The sequence below is a fragment of the Leuresthes tenuis genome, unplaced genomic scaffold, assembly GCF_036924035.1.
Source record: "Leuresthes tenuis unplaced genomic scaffold, fLeuTen1.0.hap1 SCAF_10, whole genome shotgun sequence".
In the NCBI taxonomy this organism is placed as follows: domain Eukaryota; kingdom Metazoa; phylum Chordata; class Actinopteri; order Atheriniformes; family Atherinopsidae; genus Leuresthes; species Leuresthes tenuis.
The window spans coordinates 26,567,551-26,586,648 of NW_027325364.1; the positions used below are offsets into that span (position 1 = coordinate 26,567,551).

General features: G+C 42.4%; 4 non-coding genes across 4 annotated transcripts; all 4 read right to left on the reverse strand.

Annotated features, from left to right (window-relative positions):
• Positions 1-12,966: 12,966 nt before the first annotated feature.
• LOC140317107 (U2 spliceosomal RNA) lies at positions 12,967-13,154 on the reverse strand. Its single transcript, XR_011917453.1, has one exon. It is a non-coding gene; the product is annotated as a U2 spliceosomal RNA (small nuclear RNA).
• Positions 13,155-13,470: 316 nt separating this feature from the next.
• Positions 13,471-13,584, reverse strand: LOC140317415 (U5 spliceosomal RNA). The gene has a single exon (XR_011917731.1). It is a non-coding gene; the product is annotated as a U5 spliceosomal RNA (small nuclear RNA).
• A 2,249-nt stretch (positions 13,585-15,833) lies between these two features.
• LOC140317037 (U2 spliceosomal RNA) lies at positions 15,834-16,017 on the reverse strand. Its single transcript, XR_011917389.1, has one exon. It is a non-coding gene; the product is annotated as a U2 spliceosomal RNA (small nuclear RNA).
• A 308-nt stretch (positions 16,018-16,325) lies between these two features.
• LOC140317335 (U5 spliceosomal RNA) lies at positions 16,326-16,439 on the reverse strand. The gene has a single exon (XR_011917659.1). It is a non-coding gene; the product is annotated as a U5 spliceosomal RNA (small nuclear RNA).
• Between the last annotated feature and the right edge of the window lie 2,659 nt (positions 16,440-19,098).

A 19,098-nucleotide genomic window follows, 5' to 3' on the forward strand; every position in this document is an offset into this window, starting at 1 on the left:
TAAAAACCGGGGAAGAAAAGGCTCGAAAGCCCGACTATACACCATCAAAAGTGGGAGCGGAGGTGTTCAGCTGCAAGAAGGTGTGAATGTCTACCCATAATTACTGAAAAATGGGTAAGAAAAGGTGCGAATGCCTAACCATACATCATCAAAAGAGGGAGCGGACGTGTTCCGCTGTAAGACGGTGTGAATGTCCGACCATAGATGGTAAAAAGCGGGTAAGAAAAGGTTAAATTACCCGACTGTACACAATCAAAAGAGGGAGCGGAGTTGTTCAGCTAAGAGAAGGTGTGAAAGTCCGACCTTGGTTTGTAAAAAGCGGGTAAGAAAAGGTTCGTATGCCCGAATATACACCATCAAAAGCGGAAGCGGAGGTGTTCGGCTGCAAGATATTGTGAACGTCCGACCAAAGTTTGTAAAAAGCAGTTAAGAAAAGGTTCGAATATCTAACCAAACATAATCAAAAGCGGGAGCAGAGCTGTTCGACTGGAAGTAGGTGTGAATGTCAGATCATAATTTGCAAAAAGCTGATGAGAAAGGGTGAGAATGCCCGACTATACACCATCAAATGCGGTAGCGGAGTTGTTCGGCTGTGAGTAGGTGTGAATCTCCAACCATAATTGCTGAAAAATGTGTTAGAAAAGGTAAAAATGCCGGTCCATACATAATCAAAATCGGGAGAGGTGGTGTTCAGCTGCAAGAAGGTCTAAATGTCCATCAATAATTGCTAGAAAACATGAAAGAAAATTTTCGAAAATCAAACCACACATGATCATAAGTGGGAGAGGAGGTGTTCAGCTGCAAGAAGGTGTGAATGTCCACCAATAATACCTGAAAAATGGGTAAAAAAAAGGTGCGAATGCCCAACCATACATCATCAAAAGCAGGAGTGCATGTGTTCGGCTACAAGAAGGTGTGAACGTCCAACCAAAGTTTGTAAAAAGCAGTTAAGAAAAGGTTCGAATATCCAACCATACATAATCAAAAGCGGGAGCAGAGCTGTTCGACTGCAAGTAGGTGTGAATGTCAGATCATAATTTGCAAAAAGCTGATGAGAAAGGGTGAGAATGCCCGACTATACACCATCAAATGCGGGAGCGGAGTTGTTCGGCTGTGAGTAGGTGTGAATCTCCGACCATAATTGCTGAAAAATGTGTTAGAAAAGGTAAGAATGCCGGTCCATACATCATCAAAAGCGAGAGAGGTTGTGTTCGGCTGCAAGTAGGTGTGAATGTCCAGCCATAATTACTCACAAACGGGTAAGAAAAGGTAGTATTGCCAGACCATATATGATCAAAACAGGGAGCGGAGGTGGTTCAGCTGCAAGAAGGTTTGAATGTCCGACTAAAGTTCAAATATATTAACAAAAGCGGGAGGAGAGGTCTTCGGATGAGAGTGGTTGAAAATTTCCAACCATAATGTATAAAATGCGGTGAAAAAAAGGTGTGATAGAACACTAAAAGGTGGAGCGGAAGTGTTCGGCTGCAAGAAGGTGTGAATGTTCGACTATATTTGGTGAAAAGCAGGTGAAGCAAGGTCTGAATGCCCAACCTTACATCATCAAAAGCGAGATCAGAGGTGTTTGGCTGCAAGAAGGCCATAGTTTGCCAAAAGCGGGAAAGGTGCGATTGTCCGACTAAATATCAACAAAATTTGGGGCGGAGGTCTTCGGATGCAAGTGGGTGTGAATGTCCGACTATATTTGGTGAAAAGCAGGTGAAGCAAGGTCTGAATGCCCAACCTTACATCATCAAAAGCGAGATCAGAGGTGTTTGGCTGCAAGAAGGCCATAGTTTGCCAAAAGCCTTCTTGGGTAAGGTAAGGTGCGAATGACTGACTAAATATCAACAAAAGTGGGGGCGGAGGTCTTCGGATGCAAGTGGGTGTGAATATCCCACCATACAAGTATGGTGGAGAGGAAGCTGTGAATGGCCGACCATAGTAAAAGGCGGGTGAGAGAAGGTGCGAATGTCAAACCATACATAATCAAAACAGGGAGCGGAGGTGTTCTGCTGTAAGAAGGTGTGAATGTCCAACCATAGGTAGTAAAAAGCGGGTAAGAAAAGGTTAAAATTCCCGACTGTACACAATCAATAGCGGGAGCGGAGTTGTTCGGCTACTAAAAGGTGTGAAAGTCCGACCATGGTTTGTAAAAAGCGGGGAAGAAAAGGCTCGAAAGCCCGACTATACACCATCAAAAGTGGGAGCGGAGGTGTTCAGCTGCAAGACGGTCTGAATGTCCATCAATAATTGCTAGAAAACATGAAAGAAAATTTTCGAATATCAAACTGCACATGATCATAAGCGGGAGAGGAGGTGTTCAGCTGCAAGAAGGTGTGAATGTCTACCCATAATTACTGAAAAATGGGTAAGAAAAGGTGCAAATGCCTAACCATACATCATCAAAAGAGGGAGCGGAGGTGTTCCGCTGTAAGACGGTGTGAATGTCCGACCATAGATGGTAAAAAGCGGGTAAGAAAAGGTTAAATTACCCGACTGTACACAATCAAAAGAGGGAGCGGAGTTGTTCAGCTAAGAGAAGGTGTGAAAGTCCGACCTTGGTTTGTAAAAAGCGGGTAAGAAAAGGTTCGTATGCCCGAATATACACTATCAAAACCGGAAGCGTAGGTGTTCGGCTGCAAGAAGGTGTGAACGTCCGACCAAAGTTTGTAAAAAGCAGTTAAGAAAAGGTTCGAATATCTAACCAAACATAATCAAAAGCGGGAGCAGAGCTGTTCAACTGGAAGTAGGTGTGAATGTCAGATCATAATTTGCAAAAAGCTGATGAGAAAGGGTGAGAATGCCCGACTATACATCATCAAATGCGGGAGCGGAGTTGTTCGGCTGTGAGTAGGTGTGAATCTCCGACCATAATTGCTGAAAAATGTGTTAGAAAAGGTAAAAATGCCGGTCCATACATCATCAAAATCGGGAGAGGTGGTGTTCAGCTGCAAGAAGGTCTAAATGTCCATCAATAATTGCTAGAAAACATGAAAGAAAATTTTCGAAAATCAAACCACACATGATCATAAGTGGGAGAGGAGGTGTTCAGCTGCAAGAAGGTGTGAATGTCCACCCATAATACCTGAAAAATGGGTAAAAAAAAGGTGCGAATGCCCAACCATACATCATCAAAAGCAGGAGTGCATGTGTTCGGCTACAAGAAAGTGTGAACGTCCAACCAAAGTTTGTAAAAAGCAGTTAAGAAAAGGTTCGAATATCCAACCAAACATAATCAAAAGCGGGAGCAGAGCTGTTCGACTGCAAGTAGGTGTGAATGTCAGATCATAATTTGCAAAAAGCTGATGAGAAAGGGTGAGAATGCCCGACTATACACCATCAAATGCGGGAGCGGAGTTGTTCGGCTGTGAGTAGGTGTGAATCTCCGACCATAATTGCTGAAAAATGTGTTAGAAAAGGTAAGAATGCCGGTCCATACATCATCAAAAGCGAGAGAGGTTGTGTTCGGCTGCAAGTAGGTGTGACTGTTCGACTAAAGTTTGTAAAAAGTGGGTAAGACAAGGTGCGAATGCCTGACAATGTATGATCAAAAGCGGGAGCGGAGGTGTTCAGCTGCAAGAAGGTCTACATGTCCATCAATAATTGCTAGAAAACATGAAAGAAACTTTTCGAAAATCAAACCGCACATGATCATAAGTGGGATAGGAGGTGTTCAGCTGCAAGGTGTGAATGTCCACCCATAATTCCTGAAAAATGGGCAAAAAAAAGGTGTGAATGCCCAACCATACATCATCAAAAGCAGGAGTGGAAGTGTTCGGCTACAAGAAGGTGTGAACGTCCAACCAAAATATGTAAAAAGCAGTTAAGAAAAGGTTCGAATATCCAACCAAACATAATCAAAAGCGGGAGCAGAGCTTTTCGACTGCAAGTAGGTGTGAATGTCAGATCATAATTTGCAAAAAGCTGATGAGAAAGGGTGAGAATGCCCGACTATACACCATCAAATGCGGGAGCGGAGTTGTTCGGCTGTGAGTAGGTGTGAATCTCCGACCATAATTGCTGAAAAATGTGTTAGAAAAGGTAAAAATGCCGGTCCATACATCATCAAAAGCGAGAGAGGTTGTGTTCGGCTGCAAGTAGGTGTGAATGTCCAGCCATAATTACTCACAAACGGGTAAGAAAAGGTAGTATTGCCAGACCATATATGATCAAAACAGGGAGCGGAGGTGGTTCAGCTGCAAGAAGGTTTGAATGTCTCCGACTAAAGTTCAAATATATTAAAGAAAGCGGGAGGAGAGGTCTTCGGATGAGAGTGGTTCAAAATTTCCGACCATAATGTATAAAATGCGGTGAAAAAAAGGTGTGATAGAACACTAAAAGGTGGAGCGGAAGTGTTCGGCTGCAAGAAGGTGTGAATGTCCGACTATATTTGGTGAAAAGCAGGTGAAGCAAGGTCTGAATGCCCAACCTTACATCATCAAAAGCGAGATCAGAGGTGTTTGGCTGCAAGAAGGCAATAGTTTGCCAAAAGCGGGTAAGGTGCAAATGTCCGACTAAATATCAACAAAATTTGGGGCAGAGGTCTTCGGATGCAAGTGGGTGTGAATATCCAACCATACAAGTATGGTGGAGAGGAAGCTGTGAATAGCCGACCATAGTTTGGAAAAAGCGGGTAAGAAAAGGTTTGAATACCCGAACATACACCATCAAAAGAGGGAGCGGAGGTGTTCCGCTGTACGAAGGTGTGAATGTCCGACCTAAGTTGGTAAAAAGCGTGTAAGAAAAGGTTAAAATACCCGACTGTACACAATCAATAGCGGGAGCGGATGTGTTCGGCTACAAGAAGGTGTGAAAGTCCGACCATGGTTTGTAAAAAGCGGGTAAGAAAAGGTGCGAATGTCCGACAATGTATGATCAAAAGAGAGAGCGGAGGTTTTCGGATACAAGAAGGTTTGAATGTCCCACCATAGTTTGTAAAAAGCGGGTAAGAAAAGGTTCGAATGCCCGACTATACACAATCAATAGCGGGAGCGGATGTGTTCGGCTACAAGAAGGTGTGAAAGTCCGATCATGGTTTGTAAAAACCGGGAAGAAAAGGCTCGAAAGCCCGACTATACACCATCAAAAAGAAGGTTTGAATGTCCATCAATAATTGCTTTGAAACAAGAAAGTAAATTTTCGAATATCAAACCGTACATGATCATAAGCGGGAGAGGAGGTGTTCCGCTGTAAGACAGTGTGAATGTCCGACCATAGTTGGTAAAAAGCGGGTAAGAAAAGGTTCGAATGCCCGACTATACACAATCAATAGCGGGAGCGGATGTGTTCGGCTACAAGAAGGTGTGAAAGTCCGATCATGGTTTGTAAAAACCGGGAAGAAAAGGCTCGAAAGCCCGACTATACACCATCAAAAAGAAGGTTTGAATGTCCATCAATAATTGCTTTGAAACAAGAAAGTAAATTTTCGAATATCAAACCATACATGATCATAAGCGGGAGAGGAGGTGTTCCGCTGTAAGACAGTGTGAATGTCCGACCATAGTTGGTAAAAAGCGGGTAAGAAAAGGTTAAAATACCCGACTGTACACAATCAATAGCGGGAGCGGAGTTGTTCGGCTACTAAAAGGTGTGAAAGTCCGACCCTGGTTTGTAAAAAGCGGGTAAGAAAAGGTTCGAATGCCCGAACATACACCATCAAAAGAGGGAGCGGAGGTGTTCTGCTGTAAGACGGTGTGAATGTCCGATCATAGTTGGTAAAAAGCGGGTAAGAAAAGGTTAAAATACCCGACTGTACACAATCAAAAGAGGGAGCGGAGTTGTTCAGCTAAGAGAAGGTGTGAAAGTCCGACCATGGTTTGTAAAAAGCGGGTAAGAAAAGGTTCGTATGCCCGAATATACACTATCAAAACCGGAAGCGTAGGTGTTCGGCTGCAAGAAGGTGTGAACGTCCGACCAAAGTTTGTAAAAAAGCAGTTAAGAAAAGGTTCGAATATCTAACCAAACATAATCAAAAGCGGGAGCAGAGCTGTTCGACTGCAAGTAGGTGTGAATGTCAGAGAATAATTTGCAAAAAGCTGATGAAAAAGGGTGAGAAATCCCGACTATACACCATCAAATGCGGTAGCGGAGTTGTTCGGCTGTGAGTAGGTGTGATTCTCCAACCATAATTGCTGAAAATGTGTTAGAAAAGGTAAGAATGCCGGTCCATACATCATCAAAAGCGGGAGAGGTGGTGTTCGGCTGCAAGTAGGTGTGAATGTCCATTAATAATTGCTTTAAAACATGAAAGAAAATTTTCGAATATCAAACCTTACATGATCATTAGCGGGAGAGGAGGTGTTCAGCTGCAAGAAGGTGTGAATATCCACCCATAATTACTGAAAAATGGGTAGGAAAAGATGCGAATGTCCAACCATAAATCATCAAAAGCAGGAGTGGAGTTGTTCAGCTACAAGAAGGTATGAATGTCCAACCATGGTTTGTAAAAAGCGGGTAAGAGAAGGTTCGAATACCCGAATATATACCATCAAAAGCGGAAGCGGAGGTGTTCGGCTGCAAGAAGGTGTGAACGTCCGACCAAAGTTTGTAAAAAGCAGTTAAGAAAAGGTTTGAATATCCAACCGAACATAATCAAAAGCGGGAGCAGAGCTGTTCGACTGCAAGTAGGTGTGAATGTCAGATCATAATTGCTGAAAAATGTGATAGAAAAGACTAGAATGCCGGACAATGCATCATCAAAAGCGGGAGAGGTGGTTTTTCGGCTGCAAGTAGGTGTGAATGTCCAGCCATAATTACTCACAAACGGGGGAAGAAAAGGTAGTATTTCCAGACCACACATGATCAAAACAGGGAATGGAGGTGGTTAAGCTTCTTTTCATACGTTCTGCATGATTTGGGATTTTATGTATAAAATGAATTCCTTCACTCAAACTAAGTTAACACTGCTTTGTCCTTCATATGTACCCATTTCTACATATATTTCAAGCATAAACTTCCTCATACTACCCTGAATGAGAAAGAGCCACACTTGTGATTAAGCCATACGCCCCTTTTGAGGAGTTCTGCATGATTTGGGATTTTATGTATAAAATGAATTCCTTCACTCAAACTATGTTAAAACGGCTTTTACCTTCATATTTATCAATGTCTCGATAGATTTAAACAAAAAAACAACGTTGTACTTTGCAGTAAAAGAAAGAGCCAATCAAAAGTTTTAGGAATCCGAGAATAAGCTTATTTTCATGAGTTCTGCACGATTTCGGATTTTATGTATAGAATGAATTCATTCACTCAAACCAAGTTAAAACTGCTTTTTCATTCATACTTATCAATGTCTAGATTGACTTCAACAAAGAACAACATTGTATTTTGCAGTAGAAGAAAGAGCAACACTGAAGGATCAGGAATCCGAGAATAAGCTTATTTTCTTATGGGCAAGTGGGAACTGCTTTGTCCTTCATATTTATCAATGTGTAGATGGATTTAAACTTCTTCTACTGCAAAGTCCAATGTTTTTCTTTGTTGAAGTCGATCTAGACATTGATGAATATGGAAGGACAAAGCAGTTTTAACTTGGTTTGAGCAAAGCAATTCATTTTATAGCAAAATCCAAAATCGTGCAGAACTCATGAAAGCAGGCTTATACTCGGATTCCTAAAACTTTAGATTTGCTCTTTCTTTTACTGCAAAGTACAACGTTGTTTTTTTGTTTAAATCTTTCTAGACATGGTAAATATGAAGGACAAATCAGTTTTAACATAGTTTGAGTGAAGTAATGCATTTTATAAGCAAAATCCCAAATCATGCAGAACTCACGAAAAGCTTTTTCTCGCTTTTAACTGCTTTTTACAAACTTTGGTCGGACGTTCACACCTTCTTGCATCCGAACACCTCCGCTTCCGTTTTTGATGATGTATATTTGGGCATTCAAACCTTTTCTTACCCGCTTTTTCCAAACTATGGTCGGCTATTCACAGCTTCCTCTCCACCATACTTTTATGGTGGGATATTCACACCCACTTGCATCCGAAGACCTCCGCCCCAAATTTTGTTGATATTTAGTCGGACATTCGCACCTTACCCGCTTTTGGCAAACTATGGCCTTCTTGCAGCCAAACAACTCTGATCTTGCTTTTGATGATGTAAGGTTGGGCATTCAGACCTTGCTTCACCTGCTTTTCACCAAATATAGTCGGACATTCACACCTTCTGGCAGCCGAACACTTCCGCTCCACCTTTTAGTGTTCTATCACACCTTTTTTTTCACCGCATTTTATACATTATGGTTGGAAATTTTCAACCACTCTCATCCGAAGACCTCTCCTCCCGCTTTTGTTAATATATTTGAACTTTAGTTTGACATTCAAACCTTCTTGCAGCTGAACCACCTCCGCTCCCTGTTTTGATCATATATGGTCTGGCTACTACCTTTTCTTACCCGTTTGTGAGTAATTATGGCTGGACATTCACACCTACTTGCAGTCGAACACAACCTCTCTCGCTTTTGATGATGTATGGACCGGCATTTTTACCTTTTCTAACACATTTTTCAGCAATTATGGTCGGAGATTCACACCTACTCACAGCCGAACAACTCCACTCCCGCATTTGATGATGTTTAGTCGGGCATTCTCACCCTTTCTCATCAGCTTTTTGCAAATTATGATCTGACATTCACACCTACTTGCAGTCGAACAGCTCTGCTCCCGCTTTTGATTATGTTTGGTTGGATATTCGAACCTTTTCTTAACTTCTTTTTACATTTTTTGGTTGGACGTTCACACCTTCTTGTAGCCGAACACTTCCACTCCTGCTTTTGATGATGTATGGTTGGTCATTCACACCTTTTTTTTGCCCATTTTTCAGGAATTATGGGTGGACATTCACACCTTGCAGCTGAACACCTCCTATCCCACTTATGATCATGTGCGGTTTGATTTTCGAAAAGTTTCTTTCATGTTTTCTAGCAATTATTGATGGACATGTAGACCTTCTTGCAGCTGAACACCTCCGCTCCCGCTTTTGATCATACATTGTCAGGCATTCGCACCTTGTCTTACCCACTTTTTACAAACTTTAGTCGAACAGTCACACCTTTTTGCAGCCGAACACCACCTCTCCCGCTTTTGATGATGTATGGTCACGCATTCTTACCTTTTCTAACACATTCTTCAGCAATTATGGTCGGACATTCACACCTACTCAGAGCCGAACACCTCCGCTCCCGCATTTGATGGTGTATAGTCGGGCATTCTCACCCTTTCTCATCAGCTTTTTACAAATTATGATCTGACATTCACACCTGCTTTTGATAATGTATTGTTAGGCATTCGCACCTTTTTTTTTACGCATTTTTCATGAATTATGGGTGGACATTCACACCTTCTTGCAGCCGAACACCTCCTCTCCCGCTTATGATCATGTGCGGTTTGATATTCGAAAATTTACTTTCTTGTTTTAAAGCAATTATTGATGGACATTCAAACCTTCTTTTTGATGGTGTATAGTCGGGCTTTCGAGCCTTTTCTTCCCAGTTTTTACAAACCATGGTCGGACTTTCACACCTTCTTGTAGCCGAACAACTGCACTCCCGCTATTGATTGTGTACAGTCGGGTATTTTAACCTTTTCTTACCCGCTTTTTACCAACTATGGTCGGACATTCACACCGTCTTACAGCGGAACACCTCTGCTCCCGCTTTTGATGGTGTATAGTCGGGCATTCGAACCTTTTCTTACCCGCTTTTTACAAACTATGGTGGGACATTCAAACCTTCTTGTATCCGAAAACCTCCGCTCTCTCTTTTGATCATACATTGTCGGACATTCGCACCTTTTCTTACCCGCTTTTTACAAACCATGGTCGGACTTTCACACCTTCTTGTAGCCGAACAACTCCGCTCCCGCTATTGATTGTGTACAGTCGGGTATTTTAACCTTTTCTTACCCGCTTTTTACCAAGTATGGTCGGACATTCACACCTTCGTACAGCGGAACACCTCCGCTCCCTCTTTTGATGGTGTATGTTCGGGCATTCAAACCTTTTCTTATCCGCTTTTTCCAAACTATGGTCGGCTATTCACAGCTTCCTCTCCACCATACTTGTATGGTGGGATATTCACACCCACTTGCATCCGAAGACCTCCGCCCCAAATTTTGTTGATATTTAGTCGGACATTCGCACCTTACCCGCTTTTGGCAAACTATGGCCTTCTTGCAGCCAAACAACTCTGATATTGCTTTTGATGATGTAAGGTTGGGCATTCAGACCTTGCTTCACCTGCTTTTCACCAAATATAGTCGGACATTCACACCTTCTTGCAGCCGAACACTTCCGCTCCACCTTTTAGTGTTCTATCACACCTTTTTTTTCACCGCATTTTATACATTATGGTTGGAAATTTTCAACCACTCTCATCCGAAGACCTCTCTTCCCGCTTTTGTTAATATATTTGAACTTTAGTTTGACATTCAAACCTTCTTGCAGCTGAACCACCTCCGCTCCCTGTTTTGATCATATATGGTCTGGCTACTACCTTTTCTTACCCGTTTGTGAGTAATTATGGCTGGACATTCACACCTACTTGCAGTCGAACACAACCTCTCTCGCTTTTGATGATGTATGGACCGGCATTTTTACCTTTTCTAACACATTTTTCAGCAATTATGGTCAGAGATTCACACCTACTCACAGCCGAACAACTCCACTCCCGCATTTGATGATGTATAGTCGGGCATTCTCACCCTTTCTCATCAGCTTTTTGCAAATTATGATCTGACATTCACACCTACTTGCAGTCGAACAGCTCTGCTCCCGCTTTTGATTATGTTTGGTTGGATATTCGAACCTTTTCTTAACTTCTTTTTACATATTTTGGTTGGACGTTCACACCTTCTTGTAGCCGAACACTTCCACTCCTGCTTTTGATGATGTATGGTTGGGCATTCACACCTTTTTTTTGCCCATTTTTCAGGAATTATGGGTGGACATTCACACCTTGCAGCTGAACACCTCCTATCCCACTTATGATCATGTGCGGTTTGATTTTCGAAAAGTTTCTTTCATGTTTTCTAGCAATTATTGATGGACATGTAGACCTTCTTGCAGCTGAACACCTCCGCTCCCGCTTTTGATCATACATTGTCAGGCATTCGCACCTTGTCTTACCCACTTTTTACAAACTTTAGTCGAACAGTCACACCTTTTTGCAGCCGAACACCACCTCTCCCGCTTTTGATGATGTATGGTCCAGCATTCTTACCTTTTCTAACACATTCTTCAGCAATTATGGTCGGACATTCACACCTACTCAGAGCCGAACACCTCCGCTCCCGTATTTGATGGTGTATAGTCGGGCATTCTCACCCTTTCTCATCAGCTTTTTACAAATTATGATCTGACATTCACACCTGCTTTTGATAATGTATTGTTAGGCATTCGCACCTTTTTTTTTACGCATTTTTCATGAATTATGGGTGGACATTCACACCTTCTTGCAGCCGAACACCTCCTCTCCCGCTTATGATCATGTGCGGTTTGATATTCGAAAATTTACTTTCTTGTTTTAAAGCAATTATTGATGGACATTCAAACCTTCTTTTTGATGGTGTATAGTCGGGCTTTCGAGCCTTTTCTTCCCGGTTTTTACAAACCATGGTCGGACTTTCACACCTTCTTGTAGCCGAACAACTCCACTCCCGCTATTGATTGTGTACAGTCGGGTATTTTAACCTTTTCTTACCCGCTTTTTACCAACTATGGTCGGACATTCACACCGTCTTACAATGGAACACCTCTGCTCCCGCTTTTGATGGTGTATAGTCGGGCATTCGAACCTTTTCTTACCCGCTTTTTACAAACTATGGTGGGACATTCAAACCTTCTTGTATCCGAAAACCTCCGCTCTCTCTTTTGATCATACATTGTCGGACATTCGCACCTTTTCTTACCCGCTTTTTACAAACCATGGTCGGACTTTCACACCTCCTTGTAGCCGAACAACTCCGCTCCCGCTATTGATTGTGTACAGTCGGGTATTTTAACCTTTTCTTACCCGCTTTTTACCAACTATGGTCGGACATTCACACCGTCTTACAGCGGAACACCTCTGCTCCCGCTTTTGATGGTGTATAGTCGGACATTCGAACCTTTTCTTACCCGCTTTTTACAAACTATGGTCGGACATTCAAACGTTCTTGTATCCGAAAACCTCCGCTCTCTCTTTTGATCATACATTGTCGGACATTCGCACCTTTTCTTACCCGCTTTTTACAAACCAGGGTCGGACTTTCACACCTTTTAGTAGCCGAACAACTCCGCTCCCGCTATTGATTGTGTACAGTCGGGTATTTTCACCTTTTCTTACTCGCTTTTTACCAACTATGGTTGGACATTCACACCTTCTTACAGTGGAACACCTCCGCTCCCTCTTTTGATGGTGTATGTTTGGGCATTCGAACCTTTTCTTACCCGCTTTTTACCATCTATGGTCGGACATTAAAACCTTCTTGTAGCCGAACACATCCACTCCTGCTTTTGATGATGTATTGTTGGGCATTCGTACCTTTTCTTACCCATTTTGCAGTAATTATGGGTGGACATTCACACCTTTTTGCATTTTAACACCTCCTCTCCCGCTTATGATCATGTGCGGTTTGATATTTGAAAATTCTCTTCCATGTTTTCTAGCAATTATTGATGGACATTCAGACCTACTTGCAGCCGAACACCTCCGCTCCCGCTTTTGATGGTGTATAGTCGGGCTTTCGAGCCTTTTCTTCCCCGGTTTTTACAAATTATGGTTGGACATTCAGACCTTGCAGCCGAAAACCTCCGCTCCACCTTTTAGTGATGTATGGTTGGCATTTGCACCTTTTCTTACCCTTTCTTACCCTACTGATTGCTTAAGATTAAGTTGTTTTTTCTCAAACTACAACATTTTTTTAATTGTTGAAACTTGATTTGAAGTGGATAAATAAGGAGGACAAACAGTTTTAAGTCAGGCTGATAGAAGGAATTAATTTTCTCACTGCAGTACGGGGTCAATGCTTGGAGTGAACGGAGCAAGCTACTTTTTCAACTCCTATTGCAAAAAATCCATTTAATATGTAGTCCTCGTATAGAGGACATATCAGATATTAAACTGATAAGAACAGATACTACACTTGATCTTAGCCAAAAGGCCGAGAAGCGACAACTGTCCACTGGTTCACGTCCGAGGGCCCTTCCTGGCACAATGCGCACTTGTCCGCTAACACCCCTGTTCTTTTTATGGCCATAGGTGGCCAGAGTGTCACTTTGCACCTCCGCCCACCTGCTGCACTGAGCACTCTTCAGCCCTTTTAAATGGTATAACTTTGCACTCCCGCACGCTCCAGCAAGCACCATTCAAGCAACAACTTTGCACTCCAGCTTCGAACATCGGCACAGTCGCAACAAGTAAGGCGACTCTACTCAGAGAAGTCACTCTGCACAGTAACAAGATTTCTTTTGCACAGACAGAAAGGGCTTCACCCGCAAAGGTAAAGCCTGCCAAAAATAGAAACAACTCATTAGTGCTGCTCTCCACAGAAGTCTTTAGTAAAAGTCGAAAGACTTGTACGTTATGAAGAGAAACCAGAGTACGATTAGCAGGGCATCAGGCTAGTTGGCATAGCCACCTTCCCCATGGTGAGCTTTGCTTGGTTGAGACGCTTGCTCCCCCCCCCCCTGCTCCTCGGCTGACCAAGTAGGAACAATCGGGCCCTATTCGATGGCTGCCTTGTCTTTTACTCTGTGCAAAAGACAAGGCAGCAACAAAAACACCACGGGAAAACCGTATTGAGGCTTTGTTCTGACCGCTCATTCGGTGTCGCGTTTCTTTCTAGCAATTCTCCCGGTTAGCCCGCACTCGGCTCGCTCCCAGAGCCGTGTTAAAGTCTACTTCGCATTCACTCTCTTTTCTCAGCAGACTCTTGGGATTTTATCAATAAAATGAATTCCTTCACTCAAACTATATTAAAACTGCTTTGTCCTTCATATTTACCATGTCTTGAAAGATTTAAACAAAAAAACCAACTTTGTACTTTGCAGTAAAAGAAATAGCAAATCTAAAGTTTTAGGAATCCGAGAATAAGCTTACTTTCATGAGTTCTTCACGATTTCGGATTTTGCTATAAAATGAATTCCTTCACTCAAACTAAATTAAAACTGCTAAACCGCTAATCTGTTACATGTAAGGCAGATGTCAAATTCACCGAATTAGGATTATTCGGTATTCGGCCAATTGAGCTGTAGCAGCTTCGGTAAAAGAGTATAAGTTGAAGAGTTTGTGAATAAAGGTGTGCGCACACATAGTGAGCTGTAGGAAAATAGGCAGGGAGCAATGCCGGCTGGGGTATATGTTCTTGTATGTTGTCTGACTGTTTGATTTGAATGTGTTGTGTAAGTGTCCTGTTGAATGTTACATGTTTGGGCTTTGACACGCTTCACTGTGGTTGTTAACTTTGTGGTGTGTCCTGAAATGTTATATGTTTGGTCTGTGTGACATGCTTGTCAGTAGCTACCCACTTATTCATATATAGCAACTGACAACGTAAGAAGTCCGGACATACTTTGATAGAGTAGTTGTAGAAGTATCCTTATTGATAAGAGATAAACTAATTCATAGTGATAGAACAGTAGATGAACAGGTGCCTGCACATGTCTCATGAAAATAAAATGGATGTATGATTGCTGACGGCAGAGCAATACTGCCAAACTTATGAGTTCTTGTGGCAAACTTGATTCAGTGTCTTGACGTGTATACGCTGTTTCGCTGACTTGATTGTCACAAGAAACAAAGTGTGTTTGATAAGATCCGACCATTTTATTACGGGAGGATCAGTATGTATGGATTCTGATGTGACTGATAAACCCATTCGTATCTTAAGCACAATCTAATACGTGAGACAACGCCCTGGCACACGATAAAAAAAAAAAGAGAGAGCGGTTTTGTGTCCCCACAGTCCATAATGTAGAAAAGAGAGAAAAAAGCCTTTCTGATTTGGTGTGTGTGCTCATAGTGCAGAGTGTAGAGAAAAGAAAGCCGTTTTGGTGTCACGGGTGTTGTGACTTACACACACACATTTCTAAATTGAGAAAGGAAATTATTTTAGAGGAAGCACTAGAGTTTAGATCCCACATTTGTTGATAGGCATTCATTTATTTCTTCACTTCTGATAAAAATGATAAGACTGACCTAAAGAATTGGAGGCCCATCACACTTTTAAACTTTGACTGTAAACTTTTTTGCAAGGTTTTAACGACACGGATGTCCTCTGTTTTAGAGGAGGTAATTCACCCAGTCCAGGCTTGTGCCATCTCAGAGAGACAACTCATCGACAGCCTCGTACTGATTCGAGACATCATTGATTACGCGAGAGACAGAAACACCCGGCTTGTCATCTTAAATTTAGACTTTGAAAAAGCTTTTGATCGGGTCTCGCATCAATATCTCTTTCAGGTGTTGCAGCCATCGAATAGGGCCCGATTGTTCCTACTTGGTGAGATTTGCTTGGTTGAGACGCTTGCTCCCCCCCCTTGCTCCTCGGCTGACCAAGTAGGAACAATCGGGCCCTATTCGATGGCTGCCTTGTCTTTTACTCTGTGCAAAAGACAAGGCAGCCACAAACACCACGGGAACACCGTATTGAGGCTTTGTTCTGACCACTCATTCGGTGTCGCGTTTCTTTCAAGCAATTCTCCCGGTTAGCCCACACTCGGCTCGCTCCCAGAGCTGTGTTAAAGTCTACTTCGCATTCACTCTCTTTTCTCAGCAGATTAAAAGAAAGTTTCATCTTGGGCTCCCTGAAACTTCCATCCTGCACCGCTGTTTGCTTTTTCACAAGAGCAGAGAAGAGCGCACCGTTCCCAGTGGCACTGCAGTACTGGGTCGATGCTTGGAGTGAACGGAGCAAGCTTCTTTTTCAACTCCTATTCTTAAAAATCCATTTAATATGTAGTCCTCGTATAGAGGACATATTAAACTGATAAGAACAGATACTACACTTGATCTTAGCCAAAAGGCCGAGAAGCGATAACTGTCCACTGTTTCAGGTCCGAGGGCCCTTGCTGGCACAATGCGCACTTGTAGCAGTGTTCTTTTTATGGCCATAGGTGGCCAGAGTGTCACGTTGCACCTCCGCCCACCCGCTGCACTGAGCACTCTTCAGCCCTTTTAAATGGTATAACTTTGCACTCCCGCATGCTCCAGCAAGCACCATTCAAGCAACAACTTTGCACTCCAGCTTCGAACATCGGCACAGTCGCAACAAGTAAGGCGACTCTACTCAGAGAAGTCACTCTGCACAGTAACAAGATTTCTTTTGCACAGACAGAAAGGGCTTCACCCGCAAAGGTAAAGCCTGCCAAAAATAGAAACAACTCATTAGTGCTGCTCTCCACGAAAGTCTTTAGTAAAAGGCGAAAGACTTGTATGTTATGAAGAGAAACCAGAGTACGATTATCCGTCTCTGCGGGAGCAGGGCATCAGGCTAGTTGCCATAGCCACCTTCCCCATGGTGAGCGTTGCTTGGTTGAAACGCTTGCCCCTGTGCAATCGACAAGGCAGCAACAAAAACCCCACGGGAACACCGTATTGAGGCTTTGTTCTGACCGCTCATTCGGTGTCGCGTTTCTTTCAAGCAATTCTCCTGTTTGATTTGAATGTGTTGTGTAAGTGTCCTGTTGAATGTTACATGTTTGGGCTTTGACACTTCACTGTGGTTGTTAACTGTGTGGTGTGTCCTGAAATGTTATATGTTTGGGCTGTGTGACATGCTTAATGCTTGTCAGTAGCTACCCACTTATTCATATATAGCAACTGACAACATAAGAAGTCTGGACATACTTTGATAGTAGTTGTAGAAGTATCCTTATTGATAATAGATAAACTAATTCATAGTGATAGAACAGTAGATGAACAGGTGCCTGCACATGTCTCACGAAAATAAAATGGGTGTATGATTGCTGACGGCAGAGCAATACTGCCAAACTTATGAGTTCTTGTGGCAAACTTGATTCAGTGTCTTGACGTGTATACGCTGTTTCGCTGACTTGATTGTCACAAGAAACAAAGTGTGTTTGATAAGATCCGACCATTTTATTACGGGAGGATCAGTATGTATGGTTTCTGATGTGACTGATAAACCCATTCGTATCGTAAGCATAATCTAATACGTGAGACAACGCCCTGGCACACAATCAAAAAAAAAAAGAGAGAGCGGTTTTGTGTCCCCACAGTCCATAATGTAGAAAAGAGAGAAAAAAGCCTTTCTGATTTGGTGTGTGTGCTCACAGTGCAGAGTGTAGAGAAAAGAGAGAAAAGAAAGCCGTTTTGGTGTCACGGGTGTTGTAACTTACACACACACATATCTGAATTGAGAAAGGAAATTATTTTAGAGGAAGCACTAGAGTTTAGATCCCACATTTGTTGATAGGCATTCATTTATTTCTTCACTTCTGATGAAGTTTCAACAATAAACAACAAACTTTGTATTATGAGAAAGAACCAGACTCATTCTTCAGGAATCCGAAAATAAGCTCTATTTTACGAGTTATGCACGAATTCGGATTCTCCTATAAAACGAATTCCTTAACTCTAACCAAGTTAAGACTGCTTTGTCCTTCATATTTATTCATGTCTAATCAAGTTTCAACGATAAACAACGTTGTACTTTGTAGAATGAGAAAGAACTTCTTCAGCAATAAGCATCTCTCGACATATGACGAAATACAGATTTTGCTATAAAATTAATTCCTTCTATCAGCCTGACTTAAAACTGTTTGTCCTCCTTATTTATCCACTTCAAATCAAGTTTCAACAATTAAAAAAATGTTGTAGTTTGAAAAAAAACAACTTAATCTTAAGCAATCAGTAGGGTAAGAAAGGGTAAGAAAAGGTGCAAATGCCAACCATACATCACTAAAAGGTGGAGCGGAGGTTTTCGGCTGCAAGGTCTGAATGTCCAACCATAATTTGTAAAAACCGGGGAAGAAAAGGCTCGAAAGCCCGACTATACACCATCAAAAGCGGGAGCGGAGGTGTTCGGCTGCAAGTAGGTGTGAATGTTCGACCATAATTTGTAAAAAGCGGGTAAGAAAAGGTTCGAATGCCCGAATATATATTAACCAAAGCAGGAGGAGAGGTCTTCGGATAAGAGTGGGTGAGAATTTACAACCATAATCTATAAAATGCGGTGAAAAAAAAGGTGTGAATACCCCATAGAACACTAAAAGGTAGAGCGGAAGTGTTCGGCTGCAAGAAGGTGTGAATGTCTGACCATAGTTTGTAAAAAGTGGGTAAGAAAAGGTTCGAATGCCCGAACATACACCATCAAAGGAGGGAGGGGAGGTGTTCCGCTGTAAGAAGGTGTGAATGTCCGACCATAGTTGGCAAAAAGCAGGTAAGAAAAGGTTAAAATACCCGATTGTACACAATCAATAGCGGGAGCAGAGTTGTTCCGCTACTAAAAGATGTGAAAGTCCGACCATGGTTTGTAAAAAGCGGGTAAGAAAAGGTGCGAATATCCGACAATGTATGATCAAAAGAGGGAGCGGAGGTTTTCGGCTGAAACAAGGTCTGAATGTCCATCCATATTTTGTAAAAATTTGGGAAGAAAAGGCTCGAAAGCCCGACTATACACCATCAACAGCTGGAGCGGAGGTGTTCAGCTGCAAGAAGGTCTGAATGTCCATCAATAATTGCTAGAAAACATGGAAGAGAATTTTCGAATATCAAACCGCACATGATCATAAGCGGGAGAAGAGGTGTTCAAATGCAAGAAGGTGTGAATGTCCACCCATAATTACTGCAAAATGGGTAAGAAAAGGTACGAATGCCCAACCATACATGATCCTAACAGGGAGCGGAGGTGTTTGGCTGCGACAAGGTGTGTATGTCCACCCATAATTAATGAAAAGCGGGCAACAAGTAGGTTTGAATACCCATCATCAAAAGCAGGAGTGGATGTGTTCGGCTACAAGAAGGTTTGAATGTCTGACCATAGTTTGTAAAAAGCGGGTAAGAAAAGGTTCGAATGCCCGAACATACACCATCAAAGGAGGGAGCGGAGATGTTCCGCTGTAAGAAAGTGTGAATGTCCAACCATAATTGGCAAA